This window comes from Chelonia mydas, chromosome 1, assembly GCF_015237465.2.
Source record: "Chelonia mydas isolate rCheMyd1 chromosome 1, rCheMyd1.pri.v2, whole genome shotgun sequence".
Classification (NCBI taxonomy): Eukaryota; Metazoa; Chordata; order Testudines; family Cheloniidae; genus Chelonia; species Chelonia mydas.
Genome location: NC_057849.1, coordinates 73836398 through 73857321, shown reverse-complemented (window position 1 = coordinate 73857321; position 20924 = coordinate 73836398).

Below are 20924 nucleotides of genomic sequence, written 5' to 3'. Positions count from 1 at the left end.
AGTCTCCTCCAGAATAATAATAGTATCCAAAACTCCTGAGTCTCAACACCCCTTTTGCTGTTAGCAAATATCTGTGCAAACCATGAGCAAAATGTGTCTCTCATCCCCTCATGGAGCCTTGGTCCACAGAGAACAATGACCTATTATTGCTATCAGCTGTATTATTAGTTTAAGTGGTGGAGGTCTATGCTGTGAATCTAAAGATTCCAGCTCTGCTGATGACCCATGTAAGGGACAATATGTAATGGAATTTCTGGTTTTTTATCTACTTTTGTAATAATGTAGGAAATTATGTGATTTTTTTAAATGGTAAAAGAATATTGTTTTCCAAGACAAGCACTCCCAAGTTCAGAAATGCTACAATTAAGGTTGACTGTGCGACCTTAATTTCACCCCTTGGGTGTTTGCATTATGATATAGTATTTAATTACATTATCACATACTATTATTTCCATGGGGTACCTGCCACATTCACTGTACAGGATGGATAAGTAGGCCACAAAGTATTATCAGTCTCAAGTAAGATAGTGTTTATCTCATATTGGTATCTGCTGATCTGTGTTTGGTACTGGCATCCGTCCTTCTCCCTCACTGCATACAGTCAATCAAAATATTAGCATAACAGTTTTCTGAACCACTGGTAGCATCTGGTATTTTTCCACATGGAATGGATATTTCTTACTGCTGCATGTAAAGCTGAAGCAGGCAACATCTAAGAACAAATTATTTCTGTACTTATGGTAGCTACTGTAGAAAACCAGAACACTCAAAGAGTTCAGCTGTCCTGACTTTCAGAGGTACTTCTTTCCTTCTACATGCCCATACATTGCTTATATTTTGCTCAATTGGCTAGTTGAAACAGTATCAGAGAAGCTTCTACGAGAAACTATAAACATGATTTTTGTTGAAAGACAGATTCGGGAAAAATGTATTGAACAAAACATGGAACTACAGGCCGTCTTCATTTATCTAAAAAAGAAAAGCACTGACACAGAATAGAAATGGCCTCTGGAGAATTCTAGAAACATTAGTCTGCCCCACCAAATTCTTTAACATATACCGTCAATTCCACAAAGATATGTACTCTGAGATGGTGGCTTCTCAAAACCATTGCCCATATTTAATGGGGAGGAACAAGGCTATATGCAGGTACCGGTCCCCTTTGGTCTCTTCTTCACAGCCATTCTGAATTATGCAACTGACAACCTTCAAAAGGGGATCCTCATAAGGTACAGATCTGATGGGAAACTCTTCAATCTCAGAAGGCTTAATGCAAAGACAAAAGCCCTTGAGAAACTCATATGTGAAGCCCTTTTTGAAGAGGCCTTTGCTCTACTTGGTAATAGTTCAAATGACCCACAGCTTATCCTTGACAGGTTCTAAGAGGCAACTAAACTCAGAGGCAAGGAGTCCAGGAGAGCTGGCTGTATTTTAAAAGACTTATTGAGGGTGCAGGAACAAACCATCCCGAAGTGCAGAAAGAATAGCAAATATGGCAGGCGACAGCTTGGCTTAGCAGTGAAATCTTTGGTGAGCTTAAACTCAAAAAGGAAACTTTCAAGAAGTGGAAATTTGGACAGATGACTATAGAGGAGTATGAAAATATTGCTGGAGCATGCAGCGGTATAATCAGGAAGGCCAAGTCACAACTGGAGTTGCAGCTAGCAAGGGATGTGAAGGGTAACAAGAAGGGTTTCTACAGGTATGTTAGCAACAAGAAGGTGGTCAGGGAAAGTGAGGAAACCCTTACTGAATGGGGGAGGCAACATAGTGACAGTTGATGTGGAAAAAGCTGAAGTACTCAATGCTTTTTTTGCCTCGGTCTTCACAGACAAGGTCAGCTCCCAGACTGCTGAACTGGGCAACACAGCATGGGGAGGAGGTGAGCAGCCCTCAGTGGTGAAAGAACAGGTTAAGGGCTATTTAGAAAAGCTGGACATGCACAAGTCCATGGGTTCAGATTTAATGCATCCAAGGGTACTGAGGGAGTTGGCTGATGTGATTGCAGAGCCATTAGCCATTATCTCTGAAAATTCATGGCAATCAGGGGAGGTCCCAGATGATTGGAAAAAGGCAAATATAGTGCCCATATTTTAAAAAGGGAAGAAAGAGAACCCGGGGAACTACAGACCAGTCAGCCTCACTTCAGTCCCCAGCAAAATCATGGAGCAGATCCTCAAGGAAACCATTTTGAAGCACTTGGAGGAGGAAGGTGATCAGGAAAAGTCAATATGGATTCACCAAGGGCAAGTCATGCCTGACCAACCTGACTGCCTTCTATGATGAGATAACTGGCTCTGTGAATATGGGGAAAGTGGTGGATGTGATGTATCTTGACTTTAGCAAAGCTTTTGATATGGTCTCCTACAGTATTCTTGCCAGCAAGTTAAAGAAGTATGGGCTGGATAAATGGACTATAAGGTGGATAGAAAGTTGGCTAGATTGTCAGGCTCAATGGGCAGCGAACAATGGCTCGATGTCTAGTTGGCAGCTGGTATCAAGCGAAGTGCCCCAGGGGTTGGTCCTAGAGCCGGTTTTGTTCAACATCTTTATTAATGATCTGGATGATGGGATTAATTGCACCCTCAGCAAGTTTGCAGATGACACTAAGCTGAGGGGAAGAGGTAGATATGCTGGAGGGTAGGGATAGGGTCCAGAGGGACCTAGATAAATTGGAGGATTGGGCCAAAAGAAATCTGATGAGGTTCAACAAGGACAAGTGCAGAGTCCTGCACTTAGAATGGAAGAATCCCATGCACTGCTAGGCTGGGGACAGACTGGCTAAGCAGCAGTTCTGCAGAAAAGGACCTCGGGATTACAGTGGACAAGAAGCTGTATGAGTCAGCAGTGTGCCCTTGTTGCCAAGAAGGCCAATGGCATATTGGGCTGTATTAATAGGAGCATTGCCAGCAGATTGAGGGAAGTGATTATTCCCATTTATTCAGCACTGGTGAGGCCACACGTGTAGTATTGTGTCCAGTTTTGGTCCCATCACTATAGAAGGGATGTGAACAAATTGGAGACAGTCCAACGGAGGGCAACAAAAATCATTAGGGGGCTGGGGCACATGACATACAAGGAGAGGCTGAGGGAAATGGGGTTATTTAGTCTGCAAAAGAGAAGAGTGAGGGGGGATTTGATAGCAGCCTGCAACTACCTGAAGAGGGGTTCCAAAGAGGATGGAGCTCGGCTGTTCTCCATGGTGGAAGATGAGAAAACAAGAAGCAGTGTTCTCAAGTTGACATGCGGGAGGTTTAGGTTGGATATTAGAAAACACTATTTCACTAGAAGGATGGTGAAGCACTGGAATGGGTTACCTAGGGAGGTGGAGGAATCTCCATCCTCAGAGGTTCTTAAGGCTCGGCTTGACAAAGCCCTGGCTGGGATGATTTAGTTGGTGTTGATCCTGCTTTGAGCAGGGGATTGGACTAGATGACCTCCTGAGGTCTCTTTCAACCCTAATATTGTATGATTCTAAACATTCTGGATCATCATCAGCCTGGAAAAAACTGAAGTCCTCTCCCAGCTGGCCCCATCAACCAATACCACTGAGCCAAACATCACCATCAAGCACTACGTGCTGTCTTCACTCTATTCTAAACATCCACTGGCAAGACAAAGTATCAAACACTAACATCCTTGAAAGAGAAAATCAACCAGTGTAACAGATTTCAGAGTAACAGCCGTGTTAGTCTGTATTCGTAAAAAGAAAAGGAGTACTTGTGGCACCTTAGAGACTAACCAGTTTATTTGAGCATGAGCTTTCGTGAGCTACAGCTCACTTCATCGGATGCATAGCATATCGTGGAAACTGCAGAAGACATTATATACACACAGAGACCATGAAACAAAACTTCCTCCCACCTCACTCCCCCGCTGGCAACAGCTTATCAGTGTAACAGAGACACTCACATCTTGAGAGTTCCCCCTGTTGGCTGGGTGTGATCCTGCACTTTTTCTTGGTGCCCGCTGTCAGCTGTTGCCCTCATCAGGTGGGTCTTCAGTGGCTCAGTCATCCAGTTAAGTCACACAGAATCTAACACATGAAGGATCCCCTTTTGGGTAAAAGATCCAACAGGACCTGTCCCTGTGCCATTGGTAATGTTGTTAACCCTATCTCTGGGCTCAGACCTCAGCCCTTCTGGGCTAGCATTAAGTCTGTGTCTGCCCCGGTATAGAGCAGTGGCCCCAGTGCTTCTTCCTGGGAGACAAAGTCCTGCCCTTCACTTGAGCCTCTAAACAATTCTTATCCCCTTCCTGGGGCTTAGGCCACCCTTCCAGTGTCTGGTGGGGGGACCACTACTCTGGGTCCCAACCTAGGGACCCTATAAATAGCAGCCAAATGCTGCTTCCTGTAATAGTTACTGTTGTTATTCCCTGGGCAACTTCACACATAGCTCCTTCCTCTTCACCCTTACAAAAGGATTCTCTGTGTGTTCCCTGGTTGAGCAAGGTCTCTCCCAGGCCTCTTCACCTTGAGAGTCTCTCAGCCTTCCAGTCCTTCCTCACCCTTCTCATCTCAGCCAGCAACTGACCACCTCTGCCCTGCCTCTTCCCATCCCTGCTCTGCTCCCACCCCTTCTTACCCAGTTCCTCCCCTTCCCCTCAAGCAAGCCCCATGCCCCTCTCCTCCTCCCTCCCTCCCAGTGCCTCTTACATGCCATGGAACAGCTGATCATGGCGGCTGGGAGGTGCTGGGAGGAGTTGATCGGTGGGGCTGCCTGTTGACTGGAGGCTCTGGCTGGATGCTGGTGGGTGCTAAGCACCTGCTATTTTTTTTCCTGTGGGTGCTCTAGCCACAGGCGTGGGAATTGGAGGTGTGGAAGGTGCTGGAGCACCTCAAGATTTTATGTGGGGTCCTGGCTGCTGGCCCCATGTCAGGGACTCTGCTCCTGGCCCTGCGCCAGGGGATCCGCTCCTGGCTCCGCTCCTTCCCCGAGACACTGCCCTGCTCCCAGCCTCAGCTCGGGGGGGGGGGGGGGGCAGGGGAGGGGAGGCAGATGGGGTAAGGGGGCTGGCTTTCAGCACCCCCACTACTAAAAGTGTTCCAGCACCACTGGCTCCAGAGCTGCAGCTCCCACAGATTTGGTGCCTATGCTACAGGACCCACCTTCACTGCTCTTTTTGCTGGGATGGGGTGTGGTAGGACCACAAAGCCTTTTAACTATGTCCTCTTTTGTTTATACATTCCAGCAGTCAATAGTTACATGATCACATACTATTTCTGAAACAACACAATCTCAGGCCCCATTTCTACAATGGAATCTGAACAAGTGCAGGAGTTCACCCACTGCAGGATCAGAGACTAATGCTGTACCTTGCTTTTTCTCTAGAACCCTAAATATTCAGATAAGTATACAATAAAACCATATTTAATCAAGCCCCAGATGACATATAATGTTGTGCAATTCTGATAAGCATTAGGTAGTTGTGTATGATTTTACAATATTAGCTCTTAATGATTATGCTACTATCAGTGTTGATTCATTAACAGCGCTACTGTAAATAAACCATGTGTGGGGTTTTCAAAATCATGGCTGTATTGGTCTAACACTGGTCCCATTGAAGTCGGTGGGAGTTTTACCCTTGACTTCAGTGGGAAGAGAGTTAAGTCAGTACTGAGTGCTTTCAAAAATCCCACTGCAAATATCTCATCAAATTAAATGCCTAATTTCTACAAAAAAAAATCCCTCCATTTCTGTAACTGCTTATGGGAAAAAAATAAAGTTCTCATTGCTTATAAATCTAGGAGTAGATAACTTTGGAATAATTATTGTACCTGTACTTAGAACTTCTTATATAAATCAAACACTTTTACATTACTTTAAAAAAGTACATTCAGCAACTAGTGATAATAATGCGTGAACTTTCTTCAGAGAATTGGATGATAGATCACATGAAAAATACAACTTAGCTAAACTTCTGCATAAAAACATCTTAATGAAACAAACAAATCATAAATATGTCCTTATTAAAACCCTATAATTGCATTTCTTTTGCCTACAGCTTGTCAGAGACAAGAATAATTTACTCCTCGGGTATTATTATTTATTGTGTGCTGACACCTGTGCTCAACACTACACAGAACAAAAAGGATACACAGATCTCAAGGAGCTAACAATCAAAGAGCTCAGTATTGTGGGGTGCTGAGTGCTTTCTGCAAGTGCTGTGCACCCTCAACGTCTGTGAAGTTTTAAGGGAGTTGAGGAAGCTCCAAACCTTGCTGCAGGCATTTAGGACCATGTCTTTAGCAAACAAACCAGACACAGGGCCCAACACTACAGCACACACATATGAGCAATTTTAGTGAATAGTTCTATAGAACTCAGAGTCACAACACTTTCCCCAATCCCTTGCTTGCTCCAGGGAAAATAATCTGCTATTACCAGATTTCTTCCACTCTCACACCAGCTCAGCTATGCAAACAGCTCATTGTTGGGAACAGGAAAAGGGGATGGAGCCTGGCTCTGCCACTCACCAGCCCTCTCCAGCTACCTGCATGGTGCACAGAGGTGGAAGCAGCAGCCCGTGAAGTCTGTTCTCCCTCTGGAGCACAGAACAGTGATACAGATAAACCATGCAGTAGAATAACCAGTGGTGGGGTCGGGTGGGGAGCCCTATGTGGCTTACTCCACCATATGTTACCATAAGGAAACGTCACAGTTCTGCCCATAGTTAATAAAAAAACAGTTTACATAAATAATGTTGTATTGTACCTGGGTAAGCATAGGTGTCTATGCAGAGAAAAACACCATCTGTGACTACAATCCCACATTAACTTCTATGAATCTTCTGGGTTATGTTGCTTCAAAATCCATTCTCTGTTGTGCTACCCTGCCCTCTCAGAATCCGCTTCATGATGACAGTTTAAGTATTACATGGTTGCCCAATCCCATCCTGTTCTTAAGGTGGATTCACTGATTCTAGACAGCCTATTTTCTATGTTCTTTATGATAATTGGGCTCGTGGTTATGACACAGACCTTGATATCCAAATACAGATGCAGATTCTTTCCCTGCTGACTGACATGCTCACCTCTGGAGGAACTTTAAAAGGGATGGATTGCTTGAAAATCTGTCTGGCTGATCTCCGTTACTGAGCTAGTTAGGGAGAAGGGGGAGGGGGGCTCACTGGGTCAAAGGTCCTCCACTCTTGCAACAGAATGGTGATATGACATTGGGAAGCCATCCACTACAATAAGATTTGGCCCCCATACCAAAGGCTGGCCTTACATTACTTATGGAAATGTGTGGAAAAAAGTTATTTCCCACCAGGCACGCAGTGAAGAGTAGAGCTGTGTGATTTTTTTTCAGATGAATAATTTATTCAGTGCAAACTGCAGTTTCCATCAACCTGAAACTATTCATGAATTTGACCCAAATAGTTTTGACCATGCACAAAATAGCTGGAGGAGGAAGTAGTGGTGCTATTCCCATCTTTATAACCTTTATCTCAGTGGTTAGGGCACTCACTCGGTATGTAGGAAACCCAGGTTCAGAGACCTCCTCCGGAAGAGATGCATAGCAGCTTTTCAATTCACCAAAACTTCTGACTTTTTCAGATTTGGTTTGACACAAGCTAAATTTTTCCTTTCACTTTTTTGGAATTCCCACCAAACCATGAAGTCAGTTATTCATCCGGCTCTAGTGAATAATACCTTAATTATTATTAGCATTTATTATAGATTTGCATTTTAATAACATTTAGAGGCTGCAGCTGAGAAAGGGCCCCCTCTTGCTAAGTGTTGTGGATATATAGACACAGACCCTTCCCAAAGAGCTTACAAACTAAATAGACAAAGAGGGTTCATAAAGGAGAGATGTCTGAATACAAGTGCAGTATTAAAAGACAGATACCTTTTTCTTACTAGAAGCGACATTGGCTCTCAAGCTACTAGTATCCTAGATATATTTCTTCAGCAAGATGGCTGCCACAAACACCCTCAGAAATCTCAATTATAACATAAATTTTTATTTTCAAATGCATTTCCCAGTTTATTTATGCTGAGGAATGCTTTCTGACTTTCAGATTGCTGGCTGAGCAAAATGAACACACTTTTCTTTTAAGTGTTTATTTGTGAATCCCCTATGAGTATTAAACATTCTCATAAAGACAAGCCTATAAGGATGAGAACAAACACAAACTTCATCCTGACATTTCAGTTAAGCTGTATTTAAAGAAAAAAAAAACTTGCCTGACAGATACTGTTTTCCCCCGTAGGCACTGAAATATAGGGGATTAGCACAGAGACTTGTGCTTAAAGTGAAGATCCACATTTATGGTGAAATGTGAGGAATGTTCTTAGCCCCTCTAGGTTTTCATACTTTTCAGAAATGTCCTATTGTATAATATCATTAACAAAACAGAAGATAGCATTGCTTTAAGGAAGCAAAATAGTCTATTAAGTGACTTTAGCTTAAAGTTTGACCTGTATTATTACAATCTGGTGGTAAGTGTCCTTCAGCATCTAAAAATCATTATTCTGTTTGTTAAAATGTATCACTCTGACAGAGATTAAAGTAAAAACAAAAGCTGCTTATCATGTATGGTCAATGGCTTCAGAGCCAGCAGAGTGAAAAGTCACATATAAAGAATGGCCCTAATCCTATAGTCGATGGACTAAGGACTGCAGACTGTAACCCTATTTCTGAAGCTGTGCTAACATAATCTATTATGCAGTACAGTTGTAAGGAAAATAATACCAGCATGCTTACTTTTGATCTTAAAGAAACCTTGAGAGACCGGACATTTTTAAATATACAATGAATAAGTATTAAAAGTAAAAAGATAAAAGTGAGTTTGAAAGAGCTCCTTTGAAGCCATTTTAGTGTATGCACAGTACTGAGTTTATGAAAATAACTGTACCATTAATATGCACTTGATTATGCTGAGCTTTCAAAATGTTTTTATAATTTTATAGTTCTATGAATCTGTACAAAGAAATCTCCATCTCCACTCCAAGAAGCAAAGAAAAGGCTCTGAGGGGAGCTGCCTAGTAGAAGCCATGAGAAGGTTTCAGCAGGCTTCCTGTGATAAGATGTGCAGATTTTCTAAAATTGCCCAGTTGGTAAGCAAGCTGTGGAAAGCCCTCCTTAGAAATCACAGAGGACATGTGCAAGCTTAGGAGCATGCCGAAGCATAGAGGCAAATAATGAAGGATTGCTCACCTGACAGTCCATTGCACACACCATTGTGGTAACTGTTATAAAACTGTTTCCAGCATCACATTGAAGTAAGAGGAATTTGCTGTTGAAGGGCACAATTTTAGCTCATGGTTTCAATTATACAGGAATATTCCAAAAGGCCTGTGTAGCAATTAAATGAAAAGTCTGGTTGTAGCAACTTGTAAGTCAAATGCTTACACTGATACAAAATCTATTTGAATTTGAGACAGTAATGGTATTCCATGTCTGCAACAAAATACAATGTGTGTGTGTGTGTGTATTGCCTTGACTGGGGCCAAAGAATACCATTATTGTACTCATTTCTATGTTACTACTAATATATTTAGGGTTGCCATTAATGAACGGAAAACAGTCTACTAAACTCAGTCCTATTGGGCTCAACAGGTAGTGATCAATGGCTCCATGTCTAGTTGGCAGCCGGTATCAAGTGGAGTGCCCCAAGAATCGGTCCTGTGGCCGGTTTTGTTCAATATCTTTATTAATGATCTGGAGGATGGCGTGGATTGCACCCTCAGCAAGTTTGCAGATGACACTAAACTGAGAGGAGTGGTAGATATGCTGGAGGGTAGGGATAGGATACAGAGGGACCTAGACAAATTAGAGGATTGGGCCAAAAGAAATCTGATGAGGTTCAACAAGGACAAGTGCAGAGTCCTGCACTTAGGATGAAAGAATCCCATGCATTGCTACAGAGTACGGACTGAATGGCTAGGTAGCAGTTCTGCAGAAAAGGACCTAGGGGTTACGGTGGACGAGAAGCTGGATATGAGTCAACAATGTGCCCTTGTTGCCAAGAAGGCTAACAGCATTTCGGGCTGTATAAGTAGGAGCACTTCCAGCAGATCAAGGGATGTGATCATTCCCCTCTATTCGGCATTGGTGAGGCCTCATCTGGAGTACTGTGTCCAGTTTTGGGCCCCACACTACAAGAAGGATGTGGAAAAATTGGAAAGAGTCCAGTGGAGGGCACCAAAAATGATTAGGGGGCTGGAGCACATGATTTATGAGGATAGGCTGAGGGAACTTGGATTATTTAGTGTGCAGAAGGGAAGAATGAGGGGGGATTTGATAGCTGCTTTCAACTACATGAAGGGGGGTTTCAAAGAGGATGGATCTGGACTGTTCTCAGTGATAGCAGATGAGAGAACAAGGAGTAATGGTCTCAAGTTGCAGTGGGGGAGGTTTAGGTTGGATATTAGGAAAAACTTTTTCACTGTGAGGGTGGTGAAGCACTGGAATGGGTTACCGAGGGAGGTGGTGGAATCTCGTTCCTTAGAGGTTTTTAAGATCAGGCTTGAGAAAGCCCTGGCTGGGATGATTTAGCTAGGGATTGGTCCTGCTTTGAGCAGGGGGTTGGACTAGATGACCTCCTGAGGTCCCTTCCAACCCTGATATTCTATGATTGCTCTCTTCACAGATTTTGAGGGTTTGGGATTTTGTAATTTTTTCATACAAAGTTCCCAACATAAGAGTTCCCAGAGGATTAACTTTGGAAATGCTCCTGAGACTGTTTGGAAACATCTGCATGTGTTGAGAGTTGGAAGGGGAGAAAAGGAATGGGGATGTTGCCGAGGAGCAGGAGGGGAAAGATAGAAGAGCCATGGTGAGAGGGTTTGGTGTGCAATTCCCCTTTCATCAGAAATAGGAGTAGAGGGATTCATAGCTTGGTTCTTCTGCAATAGGGCCAAGGATATACTTGTTCACCAGACTGCTTGAATACAGTTAATCTGTAGTACAGTACGTGCTGTATAATGCAGTACACTTAAAGAGGTTGAGCTAAACCAGCCAACCTTGAGCCTCCTACAGGCAATTGTGGGTGTTCTGTTGTTGCCATATTACACCATAAAATGCTGAGTAAAGCTCCTCTCCACCTGAGTCGTGAAACTGCTAAACTAATTTTTCTGAGGAGATGCCTCACTCAGACAGTGCTTGACATACATTGCATAGAAGAGGCAGCCACTCGCTGGAAGTCACGCTTGTGCTGTCGATGTATCTTACAAATTGCTTGGGTTTGATCATTGATGTCAATGGAAAAATAATCCCATATCCACTATTTCTTTTGTTGTTTTTCAATCAGATGCTATACTTTGTTCTGCTACTACTTCTGATGCTGCTTATCTGAGTGGAGAAAGTACAGATAGACAAGCTGGAGTCTCGAAATTCCCACCTTGTCCCTGCAGGCCTCTTATTCCAATAACAGAAGGAACAAATTCATAACAATCATGGCTAATATGTAGCTTGCTCTTCATGCACAGGAAGGCACTATCTCCAGGCAGAAAATGGAACATCTTGAACATCCCTTGCAGGTACCAATGACTGATCCATCACTGGCCATTGTAGTAGTTTATGTACAACTGTCCTGGAGAAAAAGCTCCTACCGTCCCTGAAAAGCTAACTCCTTCAGAAACTCTACTGTTAGCCTCTCCTGTTTGCCTGGAATTCCTCTTTACAAAATGTTCAGCCAACTCTAATTATGAAACTGAGGCTCTGAGATTGTTTGGTAAATCAGAATAATGGATCTCACCTCATTTGGAGATTTCTTCTCTCTTCTTTTTACTGTTCCACTCTGGGGTCAAACCTGTCCCCTTTGAAGTCAGTGGGAGTTTTTGTCTATCATTCTGAGACATAATCACATGCCTGAAAGGCCAAACTCCAGCATTTGTGTTTTGGCTGGTTCAGAGCTGTGATCAGTATTCTTTGACATGTTTTCATGGTACATAATCACCAAATGTTATTCATTCTGATAACTACAATTTCAAGCCATTGCATCTGAAAGGGTCAGTGGCTGAAAAGTGGTTATTTGTAGCAGTCCTAGGCACTCATTTATGATTTCTATTTCTCAAATGTGGAGCGTGCTTTCCATCACAACAGCCTTTTATAAATGCATTTTATTGCCAAATAAGTTTTAAACTATTTTCTCTATGGATATATTTTTATTTGCACACAGTTTTTACTCTGTAGTTGATAAGTTTTTCTCTTGCTGATAGAACTAGACATTCCTTGTAAAATTTCCAAGGTATTTGCTGGGCTATGTTTCACAGCAGATGTCCTTTTTTCCCCATTCAGGGAACTACACCAATATACCTTGTAATTCTTCAGTGACTTCATGTTTCACACAGTTTATCACAAGCTTCTTTGGAATATTCTTGAAAGTTATTTCCTGACTTCCAAGTTTCAGCTCTGAAAAGTCTTCAAAGCCATTTATTTTATTTGTTTCTATTCAAGTAGAATAATTCACTTGTCCTCTTGCATCTTAGATGCCTGAGGACCAGATTTTTTTAGAATCCGTACACTGGTGAGCTCTTACTTACACTAGTAATTCCTCCCTTGAATCCTATGAGCTCACTCAAATGGGTACACACTTGCCAAGAGGAGTAAGGATCAAAAAATCTGGATCTTAATATGTAATATTGGATAAAATGGTCATTGTCCATCTGTGTTTCTCAGTATTAAACCATGTTTATCACCTTGGAATATGAGTGCCTTTTGATGCCATTAAGGCAAACAGTGAATCTGTGTTTGTTATTCGTAAAGTGGTGAATATATGTGAAAGAACATACTGTGGAGAACGGGAAAATTCTGATATATTTTTATGAAAAAACTGAGAGACTCACTTTCTTTTCCTTTGGATTGATACCCACTGTATGTGAAGGGGTTAATTTCTGTTTTGAAACAGTCATACTCTTTTTAATCTCTCCTTGTATGGAAGATGTTCCATACTCTTAATAATTTTTCTTGCCCTTCTCTGTACCTTTTCCAATTCTAAAGTATCTTTTTTGCGATGGGAAGACTAGAATTGCACACCATATTCAAGGAGTGGATGTACCATGGATTTATTTAGTTGCATTATGATATTGCCTGTCTTATCTATTCCTTTCCTACTGATGCCTAACATTCTGCTTGCTTTTTTGACTGCCACAGCACACTGAGCAGATGTTTTCAGACTACTATCCTCAGTGACTCCAAGATCTCCTTCTTGAGTGGTAACAGCTAATTTAGACCCCATCACTTTGGGGATTATGTTTTACAATGCACATTAGTTTGCATTTATCAAAAATGAATTTCATATGCCATTTTGTTGTCCGGACACGCAGTTTTGTAGATCCCTTTGTAACTCTTCTCAGTTAGCTTTGGACTTAACTATCTTGAGTAATTTTGTATAATCTGCAAATTTTGCCATCTCACTCTTTAGCCCTTTTTCCAGATCATTTATGAATAACTTGCACAGCACTGGTCCCACTACAGATCCCTGGGGGACACCACTATTTACCTCTTTCCATGCTGAAAACTGAACCTTGAAAGCAAATCCCTAGGTAGCTAGAAGAATCTGGAGAGGTGTGCCCCCACCCCCCAGGAAATTGCATATCTTGGCTTACAATGGTTGAAGAAGGCTACAAAACAAAAAATGGAGACCAGCCTGATACAGAGGAGGAGTCACTATCACCTGATCCAAGAACTGGCATGAGGCTGGACAGGAGGGTCAGACTCTTCAGAAAAGATTTGCAGGACTTTGAAACCTGCCAGGATCACCATGTGGAAGATGGGTGATACTTGGCTTGCCAGGTATGCTTATAATCTCTTTACAGAGAAAATATATCTCGAAAACCATAAAGCTTCTGTGAATAAATACTTTGCTTTATGAAGTTATGACTATAACAGGGTTCAAAAAAGAACTAGATAAATTCATGGAGAATAGGTCCATCAATGGCTATTAGCGAAGATGGGCAGGGATGGTGTCCCTGGCCTCTGTTTGCCAGAAGCTGGGAATGAGCGACGGGATGGAGCACTTGATGATTACCTGTTCTGTTCATTCCCTCTGGGGCATTGACCACTGTCAGAAGACAGGATACTGGGCTAGATGGACCTTTGGTCTGATCCAGTATGGCTGTTCTTATGGCCAACACTGTTTTCCCCCCTGAGTGAGAACAGGACAGCAGGTGCTGAATTAAACTTTGACTTGCTAAAGTGATCATAGTGAAAAGCAAGAGTAATTGCAGCCTAAGTCCCCACAGAAGAAGTTGGGTTCCTGACCCAAGAAAGGAGCTGACTATAGGTCTGAGAGCAGTGTTCTCAAGGAAGCCACAAAAGGCTTAGAAGTGCAGTTACCTTGGGAACTGTGACACACATTTCTGGTGAATTCAGTAAAGATATTGTACCACTTTCAAAGTAACACAGACCCTTATTTTGAAAAATAATTTAGGCATCCTTTTATTTCATTTTTCTGTGATGAGAAATGGCAATTTTTCTTCCATACCACACTTCCATCTTTGTCAGATAAGTGACCTGATATTGCTGGGGTGGACAGTGTTAGTATCAATGTCAGCAATCAAGAGCTGACATATCTGATCAGACCACTGATTCATCTCACCAAGAAGAAGGAAATTATAGTGATACCCATGATGGACAATTATGGCGCAATCTACCAATAAGGGGAGCTTTTTTCTAATCCCCATCAGTTTACTAGTTGGGTTATGTCCTAAATCATGAAGGTGCACGTTCCTTCTAAAAATCATATCTAATGTAGCTATCCATGTTCTCACTATCCATATAATGTCCAATCCTTTATTGAATCCTTCGGAACTTCTGGCTGGTGCCCAGCAGAGAAAGGAAATTCCCTGTCATAGAGGATTTACTTATTTCAAAATTTGGTTTTGTTCTGAATGACAATAACCCAAAATGCTAACATTCTCCATGAAAGTCTCTGACTCCAAGGCAGTCTGCCTGGAAGGCTGCCCTAGAGCTAAGGGCCCTGGAAGCCTTAGGGTCCCTGATTCAGAGGCTGTCCACATGGCAGATTGTCCTGGAGCCATGGACCCTAGGGATATGTCTACATAGCAATTAGCAATAGCTGTCTACATAGCAATAGCTGATGTGGGCTCGTGGGACTTGGGCTGCAGGGGTGTAACATTTCAGTGTAGATATTTGAGCTTGAGAGGAACCCCTAGTTCTGGGACCTTCCTCCATTGCAGGATCCCAGACCGTAGGCTCCAGCCTGAGCCTGGATATCTACACTACAGTTAAACAGCTCCACAGGCCAAGCCCCACAATCCTGAGTCAGTGATCTAGGCCAGCCACATGTCTTTAATTGCTGTGTAGAAATATCCTTGTGAGACCAGGCTGCTGAGGAACTGGAGCCTGGGAGCTGGAATTCCAAGGCTTTCTGGCTTCTAGGCTCTCAGCTCCCTCTCAGGCCACCAGGCAGGGTGCTGAGCAACCAGGAAGCCATGAAAAAGCATGGGCTGATAAGACGCTATGAGTTCATTCAAATGGTTTCCTTCAGCACTTTGTCTCCAGGCACTTTTGATTTTGACAAACTGACAAATTCCAATGAAGAAAATTTTCATCTGATTAGCTCTGCTGTTTGCCTCAGCAATGTCATGTGTCAATGAGTTCCACAGGTCAATTTCTTTATTATTTTAAATTTGATACCTTTAAGTTTTATTAAAAATCGCTTGTTCTTGTATTTTGAGAAAGTGAAATTGGGAATGCTTGAATTACCTTCTCCATACCATTAATTTTGTAGATCTCTATTAACTCCTCTTTTACGTGTCTTTGAATTAAACAGCCCATATTCTGCAGTCTCAACATATCAAAGTATTTCTGTACCTTTAACCATTTTGTCACCTTTTTTCTTACTTTTACTTTTTATGAGATGAGGTGACCAGCATGGAAAATAGTTAACCAGGAAAATGGACCAGTGATTTTCATAATGGCATTTTAATATTTTTAGTAGCATTACCTGTTAAGATTTCATAAATCCAAACATTTTGTCAGCTCTTGTGACTATCTCTGTGCAATGAGTAGATGTTTTTGGAGAATGAAAATGACAATGAAACCCATGTCTGTTACCTGACTGATTACAGATGATTTAAAGTCCAATGTCTATGAGTAGTTCAAATTAATACTTCCTATTTGCATTATATTTCATTTGTCTTTGTGCTGACCATTAGTGTACCCTTATTATTGGGTCCCCTCTGTAGTTCATTTTTTTGTTTAATCTTTAATCTAAAGTGTTGCTTCGTTCATCGTTTACCCCCTTTTCTAGACCACCAGTCCTCTCTTTGCTAATTCTAGGTGCTGATCCTGCAAGTATCATTTTGTGTTGCTAATCTCAAATGGTCTGTGTGCCCCCTATTGACTAGATACGGAAATAGGTCTTTATCCCCCCATGGGGTGTGATCCAAATCCCATTAAGGTCAACCAGAATCTTTCCATTCACTTCAGTGAAAGTTGGATCGGTGATAATTTGTGACACAAAACCTTTACTCTAGCCAAAACAACAAATAGATATGGGGAGCTGGCAGGGGATGCTACCTCTACGCTCACTACTTAGTGGCTCTTTTGGAGCTTTTACCTTACCCTGCAACTGATTCCTGAGTAAGTGGAGACCACTCTAAACAGGGTCTCTACTTCACTGACTTCAGATGCTCGGCAATGCAAGGGGAACTGTGTACATCATAGGCTTGCTCCCATACTCTTAAAGGGCCTCAGAAATCAATGGGATTCCATTTCAGATGCAGGGATGCGTCCAAACAAGGTTCATTGATGGATCAGGGCCTCTGCAGTTAATTCCATTACATTTACTATCTAACCTGTACTCCATATATTTAATAGTGACCATTTTTTTTCCCCAAGCAGGCATTCAACTCCTACGAGGTTACTCCCCCAGAATATCTAACTCAACATGCTAGGAATGGATTAGGTAACAAACCAGAGCCACCTTCCTCCTCCCAAAGACCAGCTTTATCTGAACAGATAGGTCTGGTGTTGAGCCTGCTCATGTTCCTTAGGAGACAGCCTAAAAAAGAGAGAGAGAAAGAAAAATAATTAGGTTTGAATCTGAACTACAAATTTATAATTCTAATGATAAAATAAGACCAAGACCAAGCAAGTGCAAAAAGCACAAGCCGTACATTTAAAAAAAAAATAAAATAAAGAAAGAGAGAGAGAGAGAGAGAAAAACCAGCTATCAGCACGCAGCCAGCCACGTTCTTGGTGGTAAGGCATCACTTAATCAAATAAATTATTTCAAAAAATTAAGCAGACCAGAACAAAGCTTAAAAGCTAACACTGACAAAGCACCAATCATAGTTATCAGCAAACATTAAATTGCTTTCAGAAACAAAATCCACTTAAATTTTACTACACAGGAAAGGACTACTTCCCCATAACATTGTGAGACCCAGAGAACTGTCTAGCAAAAAATTGAATCCTCAGACCATGATTTTACAAGTAAAACATTTTTGATTCTCCCTAGATGTTCGTGCTAGAGGTTCTGTGCAAAGTTAAGCCACTGAGCATCAAAGTGTAAAAAGCAGATGTCTTTAGAATAAGGGGCTTTCCTATGTATACATAATGACAAAAGTGTGAGTGATTATTTTTGTATGATTTCACTTCTACTTTTATGCTATCTATTTATTATATTAAGGAATTTTCAAATAGTTTTTTTTTCTCAATTTGGTAGAATTTAGCAGCTTGGTGTGCTCCCCGTTTTTCAAAGATTCTGACAGGAGAACAAGTTAAAGTAAACAGCCTAATGGCCCAATATTTGGGCTGATATCTAAACAGAATGCCATCTCCAGATTGTTAATTCTTATCGGGATTGTCTGATATAGTGATTTACTTGATTAAGTCATCCAATTAATCTACATATTAACTCATTTAATTATTAATTGGATATGCTTATTTTGTTTCTTTTCTTTTTCATTTTACCTTTTTCCTGTTATTCAATTTAAGTAATAAATTATCTAAAATAAGGAAATGCTGGGGATGGATATTCCCACCAGTCCTATGAGAACCAAGGGTAGATGTAAACTCACCTTCCTAGGTGGTCCATGGAACTATCCTTCTATCTAGTACTTCTCACAACATGCTTGGGATGTTGCCATGACCACAACAATATGATGGCATATAATGGGGCAGCTCAGGCCACTGATTTAGTGGGTATTCCCTTGCTTTTACCTGTCATGACCAGTGGTAGGTTAGTTTGCAATAGGCGAGCTCAGAAAACTGACTAATGGGAGATCAGGGTTTTTTATACACACTCACCTCCTGGGTCTGATGCCAGATGTGCTGGCAAGGACACTTCCCCCCTCCCCCCCCCGTTAGGTGGCTCAATTCTTATCTGATATTTATGCTTTATTTTTATGTGATTGAAATTCCACAGATTGTTCCTTGTAGCATTAAAGCAGCACAATAAACATACTTATATCTATTGTTACTATTGTAAGTTATTTCTTCTTTCACTTCTCTAGGAGTCTGAGGAATAAAGGCTTTCAGGGGAGAGCACGGTAAGGAATGAGTTTTCTTGCCATTTTTTTTTACTTCTTTGATAACACACCTGTAGTGTGACAGTGGTACAGAAGCTCAGAAAAGTCATTTTTCTCTAAGTTCCTTGTTCAGTTTTAACTAAAATAAGGGAAGTCATCTTCTTCCTAATAATCTCTCTTCTTCAGGCTAGAACTTCTGTACAGAACCTTCCCCAGCCCACTGGAGATTCTTTGAATCCATGGTGGAAAGGCAAACAATATGTATGTTTTTAAGTTCTCTGAAATCAGAACATTTGAAAGTCAAGAAAAAGAAGCAATATTCCTAACCCTACCCAACGCCCTGGGAACATTCCTTTTTATTTTTAGTTATTTCTCTACACTGTGAATGTGCATGTGTGTATGTGTGTGCGTGCATGTGAGAGCAAAGGTCATATGAATGATCTATGAAAGGTATTTAAACTATTGCTGTTTTTTCTTTCTGCTGCTGCAGAATGCTGGCTTTGGAACCTTGTTTATTACTATATTTAAGGGATTAATTAAGTCATACGGTGTGGCAGCATCTTAGCTACAGTTGGAAGAAAAAGAAAAGAAATCTGTAGTTTAATTTGTCCCCCCAAGATGATGCGTGTAGAATCCCTTACCTTGGAAGCAGAAGGGAGAATTGTATCTATTCCCTCTCCAACTTGATCCAGCAGGAGAGTCTGAATCTGTCAGCTACTTTCTGACAATTGGTTGCTATTAGGCTCCATCCAGCCCAGCTGTGACTAATTTGAGGGGTCACAGGTGCAGCAATAATCAGTCAGCAGGAACAGAAGCAGCATGGGTATTCTGCTGTATTAATGTACTTCAGCAGAAGCTTTGGATTTATTTCAGACAAGAACTCCAAAGGAGTAGGATGATAGAGATTAGGAACCAGTAGAAATTTTAGTAGCTGAAGTTAAGAGATTGGAAGTGCTTAAACATTTGGGAAACTGCAGTCCATGTTTAGATTTTTTCTTTTGACCATATATAACTGTTTGGTTTTATGCATTCCGCCTCCATTTTCTCCAACTCCTCGTTTTGCAAGCCTACTCCCTTAGTGGAGTAATGGGAAGGCAGTGTGCCCCAATGGAAAGTGCACAGGTTTCCAGAGATGTGGGTTCTATTCCTGTCTATGCTATTGGCCTGTTGGGTGACCTTGATCTGGAGAAGTCACCTCTGTATCACAGTTTCCCAATCTGTACTATGTGGAAAGGGATGATTACCTCCTTTTTAAAATACTTTGAGATGTACAGATGAAAGGCACTATATAAGGGCTAGATGCTGTTATGATAAATTATTTGTTTCTTGTAACACTTGCATACTAGGTGCTTCATGAATGCAAAGGAATGAACAGTAGAAGCACAGAGGAGCTCACAAACAAAATCCGTATAATAAATAAATAAATCATTAATAACTTGTTAAAGGGGGAATAAGACACTGTTCACCGCTTCAGATAAGCTACAGAAAAGCAGAGCACTGTAAAAGGTTCCGATAGGAGCCCTAATCCCACTGAAAATCATGACAACTAACCAAGGCCACAGACCTTAGATCTTGTCCAACAAGTAGTGGTGGATATAAACATGGTGTTTGTACACTCCACACACACTTCTTTCTGGTAGACCTCCCTACCTGTACCCTCTCTGAGATGCTTCCCCCCCCCCCCCCCCCCCCCCCCCCCCCGGCCCCCATCCCAAGCCTTATCTTTGCTATTTTCAGGCAACTGTTGCTGGGGCCTACTGCCTCCTCCCAGCATACATCACTGAATTACTAACTGATGTGAGGTAGATGGCTGAAGTGTACCGGGGCTCATGGAGGGAAAAAGTACTGCTGGTACCAGGCCTACAAATGCCACCAGACTGCTCCCCTCCAAAAAACTCACAGGACTGGCTTAAAAATTATGAGCTTTTAAATGATGTGGGGACTGTCCATGGGGCTGGACGAGTTGCATCCGAGAGTGCTGAAGGAATTGGCGGCTGTGATTGCAGAGCCATTGGCCATTATCTTTGAAAACTCGTGGCGAACGGGGGAAGTCCCAGATGACTGGAAAAAGGCTAATGTAGTGCCAATCTTTAAAAAAGGGAAGAAGGAGGATCCTGGGAACTACAGGCCAGTCAGCCTCACCTCAGTCCCTGGAAAAATCATGGAGCAGGTCCTCAAGGAATCAATCCTGAAGCACTTGCATGAGAGGAAAGTGATCAGGAACAGCCAGCATGGATTCACCAAGGGAAGGTCATGCCTGACTAATCTAATAGCCTTTTATGATGAGATTACTGGTTCTGTGGATGAAGGGAAAGCAGTGGATGTATTGTTTCTTGACTTTAGCAAAGCTTTTGACACGGTCTCCCACAGTATTCTTGTCAGCAAGTTAAGGAAGTATGGGCTGGATGAATGCACTATAAGGTGGGTAGAAAGTTGGCTAGATTGTCGGGCTCAACGGGTAGTGATCAAT